A 16,921-nucleotide genomic window follows, 5' to 3' on the forward strand; every position below is an offset into this window, starting at 1 on the left:
ACTATTGGAGAAAAAAGGCTCTGGCCTAGTCACATCCTGTGTTCAGTATACAGTTAATACCCAGACCTCAAAAGATGACCAAGAGTTCATTTTTGCAAAGACAGAAACATCTACTTTTAAGGCCCTTACATTGGGCAGTCTTATCAGTTTATAGGAGAAAAGCTAAGTGGTAGATATAAACAGACACTGGATGATAAAAATGACTAGTTTCCTTTGGGGGGGAGGGGTTTTCAGCCCCTCTCTTAGCCTGATTGTAATCACCTTTGAAAGAAATTCTGAAATCTTTATCTGCTGCCTTTTATCTATGAGGTAGTGATAAAATGCCAGGAATGGTGTGACCTTATAGTCAATTTTCTTTTCATTCAAATTCCCAAAATTAAAAAAGCTATTGTTCTTTGAAGAGTTACCATTGCTGTGTATCAAATTGATAGTTAATTTCTTTCTGAAGTTGTGTTAACCTTGACAGATATCACTGTGCCTCGCCCGTCAGCAAGCTATGCTTTGTAATGCTCTGATGAAATAGCCTACTAACTTGTGAACCTGCAGTTGACATAAACAAATCTTTATTAAGAACACATTTGCCAAGGAGGAAAGAAGAAAAGGGATATTTTCATGCTGATATAATTATGATTGTTTCATTAAACTGTATACGGGGTATATATTGTTCCTCATTGAAATTTTATTTTGCATTAACATACTGAGTAATCCCTTCTAGCAATTCTGCATCCCATTTTACTGGTACTACCTCTGAAGCATATTATCTCTTTAAAACCATATCAGATTGTAATGTGAATTTTTGTAGAGTTTTTATTTAAACTTTTATAGAGGCAATAAATGATTTCCAACTAACAGACCTCTTTTAAAGTTCATTTTTCTTTGCATTGTGCTTTTCTTCTTAAAAGTGAAATTTTTTCTCAAATAAGGTTCTGAAAAGGAGAAAAACAACAAGGTATTTGGATTTCACAGAATATTTAAGTGAAAATTTGCTTAACATCTTAAGCTCACATGTATATCATTCTAATGAGCTTTATGTATAAATACAAAGTCAGAACCAATGAATGAAGTGAATGTGCTCTAACAGGCAACAGGTTTGCCACCACTAGCATGGTGTCTAACTTTTCTTGTCTCCCTTTGACACTAATTTGGCATGCTTTGAATTTGGATGAAATACACCTATGACTCCTTTGTTAAAGCCTGGTACCAATTAAAACTCTTTATGTTGCCAAACTACTGGAGAAACAAAGGAGGGCAAAGTGTGAGTTTGTAGTAGCACATACACAGCTTTCCTTTTCAGCTGATAAATTTTTAAAACTGTTGTAAGGAGAAATTGCACACACAAACATTCACTTCAAATGACTTTGGTCTTTTCAAGATCTGAAAAAGAATTAATGGTAATTTTTTTTCATTTCATAAAAATGAAGGAAAATCATCATATATTTCTTTAAAAGACAAATTTTGACTAAATATATTCATGAAACTGGGTGATATTTTTTCACATTATTTGAAGCTAAAGGAGTTTTAACATTTTTGTTAATGTCTTGTTTATAAAAACAGACTTTGTTTTTAACTTTTACTTCATGTACATGTGTGTTTTGCCTATTTGTATGCCTGTGTAGAGCATTACACTTGGTACTCACAGAGGTCAGAAGAAGGTGTCAGATTTTCTGGAACTGGAGTTTAGGTGCTTGTGAGCTACCATGTAGATGCTGAGAATCAAATCAAAGTCCTCTGAAAGAGCAGCAGGAACTCTTAACTGCTGAGCCATCTCTTCAGATATTGCTTTGTTTTTGAGACAGGAACTTGCTTTATTGTCCTGGTGAGCCTCAAACTTATAGCACTGCTGGTATTTGTTCTCTCAAATTCTGGGACTGTAGGAACACAACCATGCCCAGCTCAAATGTAATAAAAATTGTAGGGATGAAAACAAATGTGTTATACCTTTAGAAATACTTATTTCAAGCTATTAAGAGGCTGTCTCTGTCCATGTCTCCAATAATGTTGGACGTTGTATCAATATTGTTTGTTTGGTTAAATTGTACATAGCTCATAGCTCTAATACCTAGCGCACAACTTTGAATATCATTTAATATTTTTATACAAGAAAAAATTCTTCTACTATAACGTTTTAGGGTCATAATGTGTTGTGTGGAGAGGGCCCCTTGTTTGTCCCAACTGCCTGGGCTGCTTATACCCAAAATAACCACACAGAAACTGTATCAATTTAAACACTGCTTGGGCATTGGCTATAAATTCTTATTGGCTAACTCTTACATATTTGTTCAATCCATCTCCATTAATCTGTGTATCACCACATGGCTGTGGCTTACCAGCAAGATTCTAACAGTCATTCTTCTGAGGTGGAGGATCTGTGGCTTCTCTGACTCTGCCTTTTTTCCTCCCAGCATTCAGTACTATTTTCTCTGCCTACCTAAGTTCTGCCCTATTGACTAGGCCAAGGTAGTTTCTTTATTCATTAACCAATGAAAGCAACACATAAACAGAAGGAACTCCTACACCAATAATGTATTTCTATTCAGGTCTTGTCTTATAGTCTGTCACTAATCACATAAGATCAATAGACAGTATAGTCAATCTTATATGTTACTTCAATCAATAAATTGTTGGATGTTGAGAAGGCTCTCTTATATTTTCTTTTCTACTACATTCCTCTGTGGGAAGTTTATTAGTTGTCATTCTTTGGAGATAGTTTGCAATAATGCAGTCATCCCTGTCCAAAGGTAAAGGTTCCTATCTGACATTTATATAATGGTATTTGTTTAATTAACTGCATTCTCTACACTATTTGACTCAAGGGCCAGGGTTCTGAGATATTGATAGTTGGGGTAGTTAGTGGTTAAAACTGAAGATGCTTGAATAAAGAACCCCTAAAAATTCTTGATAGAATCATTGTAATAGATGACAGTAAGATAGTAAATGAGTGGTGCACAAGAGTGAGAGGAATTGAAGATGTGGAATCCATAGTTGTATAATGGTTGACAGCTAAAATTGAATAAATGTTTGGAGTAGATATTATAGGAGTTAAGATGTGAGGATATAGGGCTTCAGAGGTAGCTCAGCTGTTCAAAGCATGTACTACTCTTCCAGAAGACTGGGATTTGGTCCCCACACCCACACTGGATGGATTATAACCCTTTGTAACTTTAGCTGTAGGAGATTTGATAAGCTCTTTGAACTCTGTAGGTAACCTGTACATGTGTGTACACATTCCCAAACATACACACAATTTAAAAGAGTGTAAAAAGCTAGAGACATGGCTTGGTGGTTAAGAGTACTTGTCCTTATCTATCACCATGCACAAAACTAAAGTCCAAATGGATCAAAGACCTCAACATAAAGCCAGCCACACTGAACCTCATAGAAGAGAAAGTGGAAAGTACACTTGAATGCATGGGCGCAGGTGACCACTTCCTAAATATAACCCCAGTAGCACAGACACTGAGAGAAACAATTAATAAATGGGACCTCCTGAAACTGAGAAGCTTCTGTAAAGCAAAGGACATGGTCAACAAGACAAACAACAGCCTACAGAATGGGAAAATATCTTCACTAACCCCACATCAGACAGAGATCTGATCTCCAAAATATACAAAGAACTCAAGAAATTGGTCATCAAAGAAACAAATAATCCAATAAAAAAAAATGGAGGCCAGGCCTAAACAGAGAACTCTCCACAGAGGAATCTAAAATGACTGAAAGTGACTTAAGGAAATGTTCAACATTCTTAGCCATCAGAGAAATGCAAATCAAAATAACTCTGAGATTCCATCTTACACCTGTAAGAATGGCCAAGATCAAAAACACTGATGACAACTTATGATGGAGAAGTTGTGGGGTAAAGAGAACACTCCTGCATTGCTGGTATAGCCCTTTTGGATGTCAGTATGGGGATTTCTTAGAAAATTAGGAAACAGCCTTCCTCGAGACCCAGTAATATCACTTTCAAAGCATGCTCAATTGTACCACAAAGACATGTGCTCAACTATGTTCATAGCAGCATTGTTTGTCATAGCCAGAACCTGTAAACAACCTAAATGCCCCTCTACTGAAGAATGGATAAAGAAAATGTAGCACATTTAAACAATGGAGTACTACATAGCAGAAAAAAATAACAACACCTTGAATTTTACAGGCAAATGGATGGAGCTAGAAAACATAATTTTAAGTGAGGTAACCCAAACACAGAAAGACAATTATCATATGTGCTGACTCATAAGTGGTTTGTAAACATAAAGCAAAGAAAATCAGCCCATAAATCACAATCCCAGAGAACCTAGATAACAATGAGGACCCTAGGAAAAACATACATAGATCTAATCTACTTGGGAAGTAGAAAAAGACAAGATCTCCTGAGTAAATTGGGAGCATGGGGACCTTGGAAGAGGGCTGAAGGGGAGGGGAGAGTCAGGAAGGGGAGCAGAGAAAAATGTAGAGCTCAATAAAAAATTTAAAAAAGAGTACTTGTTCTTGCAAAGGACCTAGCTAGATTCCATTCCTAGCACCTACATGGTAGTTCACAATCATCTTACCTCTAGTTCTGGGTATCAAACACCTTCTAGCTATTGTAGGCTCCTATATGCATGTGTTGCACATAAATTCTTAAAAGCTAATATTCGTACATATAATAAATAATCTTTAAAAATAAAATTTCAATGCAGAGTTGACGAGGTGTTTGAACTGTCTATAAAGCAGACAGCATAATGATAGTATGTAAGTAGTAATGAGAATGCGATAACCTATCCTATAGTACTTAGCACAATAGCACAATGCCTCATACACAGAAAATATTTAGGATGTTAGTCAATACAAATAGTGTTGTTTTCCAAAAACAGAGAGACAGAAATAAAGGACAACTATGACCTAAGAATCTGGCCTTGGTTAGAAATGGATCTATGCACAATTGGAAAACTTCACCTACATATAGAATCTCACTAGTGCAGGTGTCACGCTCAAAAGGCAGCATGGGGCTCGTAGAGGGTCCTCCCCCCCCCCCGTTCTCCTTACCTCTAGCAGCTAGGAAAAGGGTCAATGGGCTTCTTGCTTTGCACTGAATGAAGTATTGATGCCTTGTAACATATTTCCTCCACTTTTACTGCTCCATTATCTATAGGTATCTGTACACTTTTAATAAAATTGCATAAATCAGACTCACTGTAGAAAAGCTATTTCTTTAAAATTTCATTTTATCAAATGTTAGTCTCTAATTTAATGCATGTACAAGTGCTGGTGAATTTCTGAAACTGATTTTTTAAATGACCTACAGAAATTGGAGTGCAGTTGTTTTGTCATACTTTGTTATGTTTCCTACTGAGTAAATTTTACCCAGCTATTACTGGTTCTAAAGCAAAGTAGCATCCTTTGTTCAGCATGTTTTATTTCTCATGGGCATCTGCATCATTGTTTTTCTAACTGCATGTTTTATATTTACACGCTCTTTCTCCTTTCTAGTTTATTCACAAACACACACTTTGCTCTCTAAATGTGTTCTTTGTTATTGCATATCATTCAAATAGTTACTTCAGCCCCGTATGAAGATTTGTACAACCTGTTATCCCCTCTGACGCAGTGGGTGAGAAGAAAGGGTCACTTGCAAAGCCTGTTTAGTGTACACAAGCTATTTTTCTAGACATAAAAGAGGCTCTGGATAAATTAAATACTTTAAAGGATTTATTCTTATTCAATGTCTGGACTTTTGTGTCTTCTATTTTCAGATAATTATCAGACATCTTAATTGGAAAAACAATAACAAAAGGCTAAGAACCCCAAAGTTCATTCAAAATAAACATTAATATAGTTGAATACAAATGATCACTAAAAACCAGAAAAGAAAATAAGAGTTCAGGTGCATAAAATTAGAATACCTTTAACCAAGACAATGCCATTTGAAATGTAATAATAAAACCAGTACCCGAGGACAAATGTTGCAAATAATCTAAACTATATTTTTGTTTTCTCTCTTTTTTAAATGATGCAAACAATTTTAGTAGACGGGTGTGAAATTTCTGAGAATGGAAAATTCCTAGAATGTAAAAGCAATCCCCAACCTATCATTTCTCCAATAAAAATCCACACGGTGTCATATTATATATAACAAAAATCGTTGGAACACTAAGCATGGTTGTCCATGCCTGTAATCTCAGCACCAGCGGTGAGTGCAGAAGGTTTCAAGTTTCAGGCCAACTTGTCCATAGTGACTTTCAGGACACCCTGGCTACAGGGTTAATCTCTGTCTCCAAAACAAAAAAAAAATGGAAATTCAAAGAAAAGAGGCAGGGACTTTGCTGGGGATATGAGGAGTGTTGGTTTGTGTGCTTTTGCTTGAACTCTTCCTGGAAAAATGTGAACAAGTGTCTACTGACCCCAGAGAAGGCAGCAATAACAGACCAAACTAACAATTCCATCCATGTATATGTTGCTGAAGTGATGTGTTTATTGGGATTACTTACAGAATTTGAGCATCCTAGTTTCCTTTCTGTTGCTGTGATAAATACCATGAACAAATTCAAATTGGCAGTGTGGTATTTCATTTTAGAGCTTACAGTTCATCGTGAAAGCAAGTCAGAATAATAGGAACTCAAAACAAGAACCTGGAAGTCAGAACTGAAAACAGAGGCCACGGAGGAACAAGGATTCCTGGCTTGTTCCCCATTTCTTTCTCAACCTGTTTTCTTATACAGCTCAAGAGTACCTGTAAGGCACTGTCCCCATTGGTCTAGGCAATCTCACATCAACTATCAGGCTAGAAAATGTCCCATAGATATGTCTGCAAAACAATTTAATGGAAGCAATCCTTCAACTCAGGTGCCCTCTTCTCAAGTGACTCTAGTTTGTGTTAACTTGACAAAAATAATTGCTAGCACACGAGAGAGGGGATAACTTACAGGAGAATGGGTGGTCTCAAAACAGCAGCATTCCTAAAAATTCGTACTCCAGCAAGGATGACTTACCCATAGCTGTGTAGATGGAGTCCCGATTTCAGTTAACCTTCCACACACTATATACTCTATCACTTTCCAATACCATGAAACCACATGCACCTGGGGAAGAATTGCATGCAATTTAGGGGAGGGGTTGGGCATGTAGGAAGAAGTAGCTAGAATCTCAGGTAAGAATATGTTTTAAGCTTCAGTTTCTTAATCTATAAAATGATAATAAGAATACCTCCTCTGAAGCCTAGCACCCTGACTATGAGAATGAAAGAAACAAGTTGTAAAGAACTTTATCACTTAAAAGTCTCTTTCAAATGTAAAAGATTAAAACTACCAGTTGACCACCTGTGCAGTCAAAACTATAGGGGCTTTGAGGCCACAAAAAAGGAATATATTCTCTAATCTCCTAGAGTTTGACATAACTTAGAAATTTAGAGTTAAATGCATAAATAAAACGTGTAAACAGCATACAACAAAGTATATTATAGGCTGGTTACTAAAATGGGTTGGTGGGGAGTTAATGGGAGGGAAACTTAATAAGGGGTAGTCACTTTATGTAAAATATAAATTTGAATTGGATTGGATTCAACTACAGCTACTCAGACAAATAAATCATTGATGTCCACAAAGAGGGGTTATGAATTGAACTTATGATTATCTTCACAGGTTTATAGGTTCACATACTAGCTTTTCTTAGGTTCATAATTATATAATTACATATTCATCACTTGATACTATTGAATTCCTACCTGTTTCTAGTTTATAACATTGTTCATATAATGTGCCAGTTATAGAGATGGATGCTAAGTCCTATGAACACTTAGAATGTTTGGTTATTTTTTCTTTTTGTAGTTTTATACAGTGTTAACACTGACAAATAGTCTAGTGTTTTTCTGGATCAAATCTGTGAGAATTATACCAAGAAAGAAACTGGTGCTCAAACAGATGTTGATAGCATTTTCCCAAGATATCCCAGATTACAGATGGTGAAACTAAGACTAGACCTTGGGGTTCTCCTACCAGATCCAGGTGTTTTCCATTATACTGGATCACAAAATAGCACTTGACTGAGCTAGAAGCTATCTCTTTAAAGCAACGATTCTCAAAGTCAAATGTAACAACAACTAATGGAAAAAAAGAGAGACTGTAAATTTGAAAAAGAGCAAGGGGAAGGGCCTGGAGTACAGAAATGGAAAAGGGAAAAGATTACATTGTATTATAATGTCAAAAAGTAAAATAATTTTTAAAAGAAATAATGTAAAGGGCTGTTCACTTGAAATATCAGATCTTGGACCTCATTTCTAAAGATTCTGACAACCTTTGTCTAGAATTTATTGTGCTTTTTTTTCCCCAGTTAAAATTTACCCATTTTTTTTCAGCGCAAGGACTTACTATTTATTATTTCATATACTTACCATATTTGCATCATTTCTTTCCCATCCTCACCTCCCTTTTAACTCCGCTGAATCTTTCAAATTCATGCCCTTTTTTCTTTAATTATATACATGATATTTAAATTATATAAAATATTTTATTCAATCATATATAGTTATGTAAATATAACTAAGTATATGTAAATATAATTAAGTATATATAATTACATATACACATGAATTAATCTGTTAATACAATTTGCTAAGATTCAATTCACATTGCTCATGTGTATACATTTTCAGGGACGATCACTGGTACTGGGTAACCAATTAGGGATCTCATTCACGGGGACAACTGATTGAACTTCTCTCTCTGTAGTCATTAATTTCTTTTAGTTCTTCATCAAGGGGTTGGTCCCTTAATAAGATTTGCCCTCTTAGCATGTCAACTGGTGGTGTAGTCTGGCTCTTACCACCTTTCTGCACCTTTGCTGCAACGTTCCCTGAGCCTTAGGTATAGAGGTATTGTCAATTATTCTAGGCATTTTGACTAGTGTGGATTTCTGTCTGGCCTCCAGCTGTTGCAAAAAGAATTGTTTTGCATGTGAAGGTTGAGAGTTACACTTACTGTGAGTATACAGTAGGTATACTTTGAAATTTAGTTTTAGGAAAATGGCAGTCCAAGATTTAGCTCCAGGTTCTGTGGCTTCACCAACTGATTTTACAGTACATGGCATGAATCCTCTCCTATTAAATGACCTTAACTATATTAAACAGCTGTTTGTTACCATCAAGATCTAAATGCCACGATATAATTCTATTAAACGCAAAACTTACCAACTAGAGTTGTAGCTCAATGGTAGAACAGGACCTTTGGTACTGTGTAAGCTAGTCCTCAGGGTGTATCTAGGTGGATTCTTTAAGCCCTGTGTCTGAAGTGCATAATATCTTCAGCGATAGGGGCTTACCTTCAAGTTCTGGAGAGCGACCAAGGGCAGCAGCAATAGCCTATATTGTTTGGGGAATATGTTGGACTCCCTTAATTAACACCTTCGAAAAAGATTTCTCATATCTGGTCCTTTCATTTTGGTCTTGTTTTGTTGTTGTTGATTTGTTTTGTTATTTTTTAGATAGTGTGGCTGTTTACTGAAGTGAATTTAATGTAAGCTCTTCCCATATCATACTCAGAGAAGCTTTGTATTGAAGTTTCAAGTAGTGACTATTTCATTTTCTGTGATTTTAGGTTTTTCTTCCACTTAATATTTATCATGATATTAAAAACTTCCCTTACTCGCATCACCCTTTGCATTTGAAGATGAAGATCCTAAAATTTAAGTTTCTTTTAAATGCTGAAGTCTTCTATACCCTGGAGATTTCCAGTTCTTCTGGCAGAAGTGACTACCTCACAACCACCATGGCAACGACCCCAGACTGAACTGTTACTCATAAATCAATATCTGTTTGGTGCTTTCCAAAAAATCAGAAAGAACTCTGTATTAGAGTGAAGCACCTAGTGCTCACAGAATCTACAGCAATGTGCCCTGTGGCAAGGACCATTACAATTCTATTAAATGTAACACTCCAGTCTAGATGTAGCTCAGTGGTAGAGCACGTGCAAAGCATGAACGAGGCTCTGAGTTCAACCCCAAACATTGTACAAGAAAACGGAAAAAAAAAAAAAACACAAGGGAACTAACATAGATACACAGCACCTTGGAGAGAGAAGGGGACAGGCATTATGGAGAGCTGAAGAGAGGTAATTGTAGAGGGATATAATAAAAATACACTGTAAAATCGTGGGAAATTTTTAAGTAATAAATTAAAAATATTATTTATAGATAGAGAAATTTCCACACCTTCTTAATTTATTATTAAGCATCCTGGAAAGAAAAAATGCTTAAATAGCATACACATAACACCCATAACAATAATCCACAGATAAAACTGTCACTAAGTAATGTATCTACCACAATAACTGGGTTACTGGTTGCTATGTAATAAGACGATTATACATGAAAATATCACAGATCAGCCAAATATAGTGGCTCAAGGCCTAAAACCCGACAGTTAGGAAGCAGAGGCAGGAGGATTGCTGCTAGTTTGAGGACAATATAGGCTACAACGTCAGAGCTGACCCATATCCTCATCCCCTAGGTCAGTGGTTCTCAACCCGTTTGCCAAACTTCTTTCTCCAACAATATTTACATTACAATTCATAACAGTATTAAAATTATAGGTGCACTTCAATTTCCTATTGAAACTAATGTAACCTGTTGGTAACTAAGATGGTGGATTGGGTCTTCCACCAAAGAGAAAGACTCTTATTAAATATTTAGATGAAGTATAGTCTCTAGTCAGTTTTACAAGTCTACTTAATAAATTAATTGTCCTTCAGTTTTACATTCATGACCTCACAGTGGTGGGGAGGATGTCTGCTCTGGTGTAGTTTGAAGAGTTGACTTTTCACAGTACCTGAACATTAATGGTAACACAGAATTGTTTTAAGAAGGAATATTGCTGGGCTCCCATTAGAACAGGAACACTGTCTCAGTGGGTGGACCAACCCCTCACAGTCCTGACTTCCTTGCTCATCTTCTCCCTCCTTCTGCTCTTCAACTGGACCTTGAGAGCTCAGTCCGTTGCTCTGATGAGGGTCTCTGTCTCTATTTCCATCCATCCCTGGATGAAGATTCTATGGTGATATTCCGATCAAACCAGACTCACTGAATGTGGCTGCCAATGGGGGCAAACTGAGAAGCCATCGATAATAGCACTGGGACCTGTTTCTACTGCGTGTGCTGGCTTTTTGGACCCTAGTCTATCCAAATGGATGCACACCTTCCTAGGCCTGGATGGAGGGGGGAGGGCCTTGGACTTCCCACAGGACAGGGTACCCTGCCCTCTCTTAAGGAGGGAGAGAGAAGGAGGAGGCTGAGTGGGGTAGCTGGAGGGGAATGGGAGGAGGGGAGGAAGTATAAATTTTTGAATGGAAAAATTCAAAAAAGAGAAAGAAAAAAAGAACTGAAATTTCATCGCAAGACAAGTGACTCGCCTCAGAGTCAGATGAGAACTCCAGAATGAGGCTAGAATTCAAAATCTTTATGTGCTATACACTTTGAACCAAACAATCCAATGCTAAACAAAGTTAGTAGTTCTTGAGTTTTCTGACATTTCTCAGAAATAAATTGGAATCTCAATATATACAATATACAGTGATGTCTTGTTAATGCATCATACATTAAACCTAAAAAAATGAAAGAGTTTAAATCTGCTACCATATCTTGCAGTATCCATATATTTTAAAGAAGGAGTAAAGAACCCTGTCTATCATAGTCAGTCAAAAAAAAAAAAACCCTTTGTCCAAGTTGTGTGTTACTCTATAACTTCTGATCCTTTGGGACAAATTCCACTGAGGGAAGATTCAGACTAGAGTCTCAAAGTCTCAAAGGCAGAAGCCACTTTAAACATTTTCAGGTCAACGTTCAGAACAACAAAGAGATCTCTTTGGTTATCAGGAGCACATAATCCTTAAACTTCTACCTGAGCACATCAAGTGCTCTGTCAGCGGGAAGTCACTCCTACCGGGAAATCCTGTAAATATTCTTAAAAAAAACTGACTTTGTAAAACTTCTACCAATTAATTCACATTGTACTCCCTTAGTGACAGAACAATTCTCCTTTGTGTTTGTGGAATGTCTTCCAATAGTTGAAGGTAATAAGCGTGTCCTCTGGATTTGTAAGTTTTCTTCCTTTAATAAGCACTTTTGCAAAGTGCATCAGGCCCAGTCCATTCCAAAAATTCCACATTTGATTTCCAAACCAGACACTAAATCAGCCTAGCCTAGAAGACCAGCTGATGTTGTTGCACCAAAAGATTAGCTTTATCTTCTTCCAGTTGAAATGTAGCTGGTTAGGAAAAAAGCAGAGCCAGCAAGAACAAATCCTAAAAACAAAAAAACAGGATGGCAGTGACGCAAGCCTGTAATCCCTGCAATTGAGAGGTCAAGGCAGGAAGATCAGAACTCAAGAGTAGCCTTAGTGACACAGGGAACTCGACTCTCACCTGTGTTATAGGTGACCCTGTCTCAGCAAAATATAAGTTAAGCTAAGCTAAACTAAACTAAACTAAACCAAACTAAAATTAAATAAAATAAAAAGAAACAAACATGACTTTTGTATTCACTACTTGTATTTACTACCTCTATATCATAAAACAACTTACTATTTATTCCAACTATAATAGAACTTCCTGAACAAGAAAATAGGAGAATTCATATAAAAATGCAGTTTTATAAGAAAATATTATCTTCATAACAAATGGGAGGTTTATAGGAATTATTTTCATCAAATAGGCATATTAAAGATGAAATTTTCAATACTTTAGTTACACAGTTCAAAGGAGAAAATTTGGGAATTGTTAGTGAACAATGTCTTCCAGTTAGTACAGCTGTTTACGCATGGTGTGGGTTGTGTCTAAGTCATAACAGTTATGGTGGATGTTGTGCTGATGGAAACTTTTGTTCACTTTGAATGAAACACCTAGGTGCCCAGGCAAAGCATATATAGATACTGTGCTCCAACTTCACTACTCCTTGCCAAGACTTGTAACATGTGGGGTAAGGCAACCCAAAAAAGGTACTGTTCAACCTCAGCCTTACCCCTTTACTCCTGCTTAGACATTTCTATTTAGATTAAATCAATTTATAAGCAGAAAAGAAAGCATAAAATAATTTATACATTTAGAAGGCCTTGTGGGAAATTTATTTAGTGGTAGAAAGAACATTTAAGGTCAATGAAGAAATATTTATGGAATATGGTAGACACCAACAAACAACTTATGAACAAGACAGATACTAGACTTGCCCATAGATACTTCAGTCTATTCATTGTAATGAATGACTTTTAAGTTACATCTAGAGGAGCCATCACCTAAGGCATTTTTCAGTTTGTAGGGTGAGCTACCTCCTCACATCATATACAAGGAAACCCTGAAATTAGAAACAACTCTGAAGTTCATGAATGTTTGGAATCCAGTGGGAAACCAGTGGATTAGAGAGGAGAAAATGTTTTTAAAAAAATCATCCTTGACCAGCAAGATGGCTCAGTGGATCAAGATATTAGGCATCTGATGACCTGAATTCAGTCCCTACGATATACATGCAGTACGATCGGAACTAAATCCCACAAGTTTTCTTCTGATCACCACCCATGTGTTATGGCATACATGAGCTCTACTACCACTACACATCCCTTCAAAACAAATAAACAAACAAACAAATATAATTAAACATCATCCACACTGAAGTATAGTTAATTTGATAGTCACTTTGCATAGCAGACCATGAATGTTCCTCCTGCCTCTCCAGTGTGGCTCCTTCCATACTTGTAATGCTTCCTTGGCACCATAACCTTATTTTAGTCATTTCTCACTACTCGGCTTATATCCTTATCTGTAAAACCATGTTCCTCAATCTGTGCTACACAAATCACAGGGATTTAGTATAGACTAATGAGATAACAACTATAATAAATTTTTAACAGTTTTATAAAGGTAAAACAAAAATTTTAAAGTACGTTTGATCTGGAACCTGTCTAACACATTACTGTAAATAAGAAGGTTTTTGGGGGGGAGTGTCTAGATGCTTTTTTTATTTAGTTATTTTTTTGACAGATTGGGGCTAGAACTCCATATCTAGACATGGCTGACTTCAAAATCATGGCAATCCTCTTGTATCAGTCTTCCTTATGCACATACTGCTCTTCTCAGCTTGATTTTGGTTTCCTTTTTTTTTTTTTTGGTTTGTGCTTTGTTTGCTGTTGTTGTTTGATTCTTCAAATGCATGTAGTGAAAGGACAGAATCAACATCTGAAAGTTGCCATCTGTCCTCCCCATGCACATTCATGGCCACGTACAAATGTGTCTGTGTGTAAGAAACACAAATAATTAAATAAATTCTAAAAATTTTAAGAATGGTAGAAAAATGAACTTTTTAATGATCAGGTTACAAGGTTCTTTGCAACTCTGAGAATCTTTTGCTTCCGAAGAAAATGAATGTTTTATCTAATTATTAGCTGAGCTCTTCAAGCAAAATGACTTGGAGTATTTGTTTTAAAGTAATGCATTCACTCATGGTAAATTATTAATCAATTAGGAACAAATCATAAGTGTTAAAAAGTTTAGGTAGCTATAAATATAGGCAAATAGGTTTGCTATCTAAACCCATTCTGGACTGTCTGTATATATGTTGAAAATAAATGTATATCACTTAAACAACAAAAAGTACATAACTATAGTGCTTGACAGAGTATATGGAAATGAGATCCTACTAGGCAAATCTTGTTTATTGGCTGTATGTATACAAAGGACAGACAGATGAACTCATGAATGAAAGGATGACTATGGTAGATATCGAACACTTAGTGTTGCATGGGTATGTGTACAAGGAATAGAACATTTAAGACAAACTGCTTTGTTGTGTTGACTTTCAGTAGTAGTAAAGTAGTGCGAAAATCCTCTTCTGAAACATTTTATAGGCTGCTGTGTTAAAAACTGAAGCAGATCTAGTATGGAAAATAAAATTATCATTGCTCAAACTTTCAAATAAAAGAACAGTTCTATGTTCATATAGAATCATTTATGTAAAATGTGTCATGTCTTTCTTACTGTTCAAATCAGATAACCAGGTGAAACTCACATTGGTGAGTTTCTCCTTACATCTTCCTTCTGATCAATAATAATCTTTTAAAAGAGATTTGCAAAAAATCTCATTTGCGTTTTCTATGCCATATTTTATATTGCTTCATTTGTACTGATCTTTGGAAAGTCAAACAAGGTAAAATATTTGCAAATACCTGGTCAAATGAATAAAGGACAGTCAGCAGAGAAACACCTTCTATCTGCTGTTTGCTATTTTACTTCAGATTTTCTCTTGCTGGTAAAAGCACAGTTTCTCCCAAAATGCCAAGACTATTTTCTACAGGGTCAGAAAATATCTTTGATTAAAACTCACCTCTAGGACCCTACCTTTTTTATAATTGGATTTTAAACTCAAGTAACAAAACTGGTAACATTAAAGGTCAGGAAATAATGGGTCGAGGGTGAATTTCTAAGTCATCAAGTCTAACCCCGGACTCCCGGCAATATCGTGCAAAACTGTTCTTTATTCAGACAAATTATGGTTTCGCTCAATTATCCTGACATTCAAATCCCTGACCAGTAGGATCTCAACCATTTCCCTTCCTCTAGATAATATGCTGCAGTTCTATAGGACTCTGAATTTGCCAAGTGCTCCTACCCTCCCAGCGTCTGTGCCGCTACTCATGCTGCCACTTTTGATTATAGATTTTCTTGTCATCTCTAATAGTCCAAATTCTGCCTGTAATTCAAGCACCAAAACAAACACTCGCTCCATGAAGTCTTACAGAGTCTCACAGAATTTTTCTCACCTTTCTGTATACTTTGTGCTCCTATTCACTTCTGGGCCTTTCAGTGTTTTGTTCATAGCAGCAGATCAGTAAATGTTTGTTGAATACTGTCAATCTTTTTCCACTAGAAATTTCCAATCATTCTCTTACCCATTGAACAAATATTTACTGGTGATACAGCACTGGCTATGACAGGCCACATCCTTATCTTTTTAAAGCTTTAATTTTAATGGAATATATATTTCACTAAATATATTCCACTGATAAGTTATTGTGAATGCTAGAATTCCTTGAGTGCAGGGAACATATCAGTTATATTTATTTTACCATAGTGTCGATTAACTAAAATGCTCATTGTTTTATACTAGCTCACATTTCTTATTTTTTTATTTTTTTTAAATTTATTTATTTATTAAAGATTTCTGCCTCCTCCCTGCCACCGCCTCCCATTTCCCTCCCCCTCCCCCGATCAAGTCCCCCTCCCTCATCAGCTCGAAGAGCAATCAGGGTTCCCTGACCTGTGGGAAGTCCAAGGACCGCCCACCTCCATCCAGGTCTAGTAAAGTGAGCATCCAAACTGCCTAGGCTCCCACAAAGCCAGTACGTCCAGTAGGATCTTCTGGTTTGATCCTCACTACATTCCTAATGGATAATACATATCTGTTAGTGTTCCATTTCATAGATGAGACAATAATTTTTATTCAATTTTAAAAGTACACATCCAAGGGCTATTTTTTAGCCTACTGTGCAAAGAGACTCTAAAGTTTAAAGAGACATGTTCTTAAATAGTTTAGGATTGAAAGGAGGAAAGAAGTAGAATTAACTTGAACCCAGTAACATAACCTCAGTGCTTTAAGAATGTTGTTACTGTGATACTCTTGTGTTGAGAGGAAGGAGAGTTTCTGACTGAAAACAATCAGATAAGCTTTAAGGAATCAGTTGGATGTTTAAGCCAGGTCAGAAGTTTCTCTCATTTGTAATGGCTGTGTGGAGATAATGTCAGATGAGTTCCAATGAGCAAAATGACTGTGCCATTTTGTCTTGCACATTATAGAAGTCGTGACTGTTGAGCGGTTGGACTGATTTCCTCATAAGGCTTGTAAACTGGCTCTTCTCAGAAGAGTTCTTACATTGTTTAGAGAAAAGTTACCATCATTAGAGCAAAACGTATAGCTT

The sequence above is a fragment of the Microtus oregoni genome, unplaced genomic scaffold (assembly GCF_018167655.1).
Source record: "Microtus oregoni isolate MIOR12 unplaced genomic scaffold, Mior012 000107F_000, whole genome shotgun sequence".
Taxonomy (NCBI): Eukaryota; Metazoa; Chordata; class Mammalia; order Rodentia; family Cricetidae; genus Microtus; species Microtus oregoni.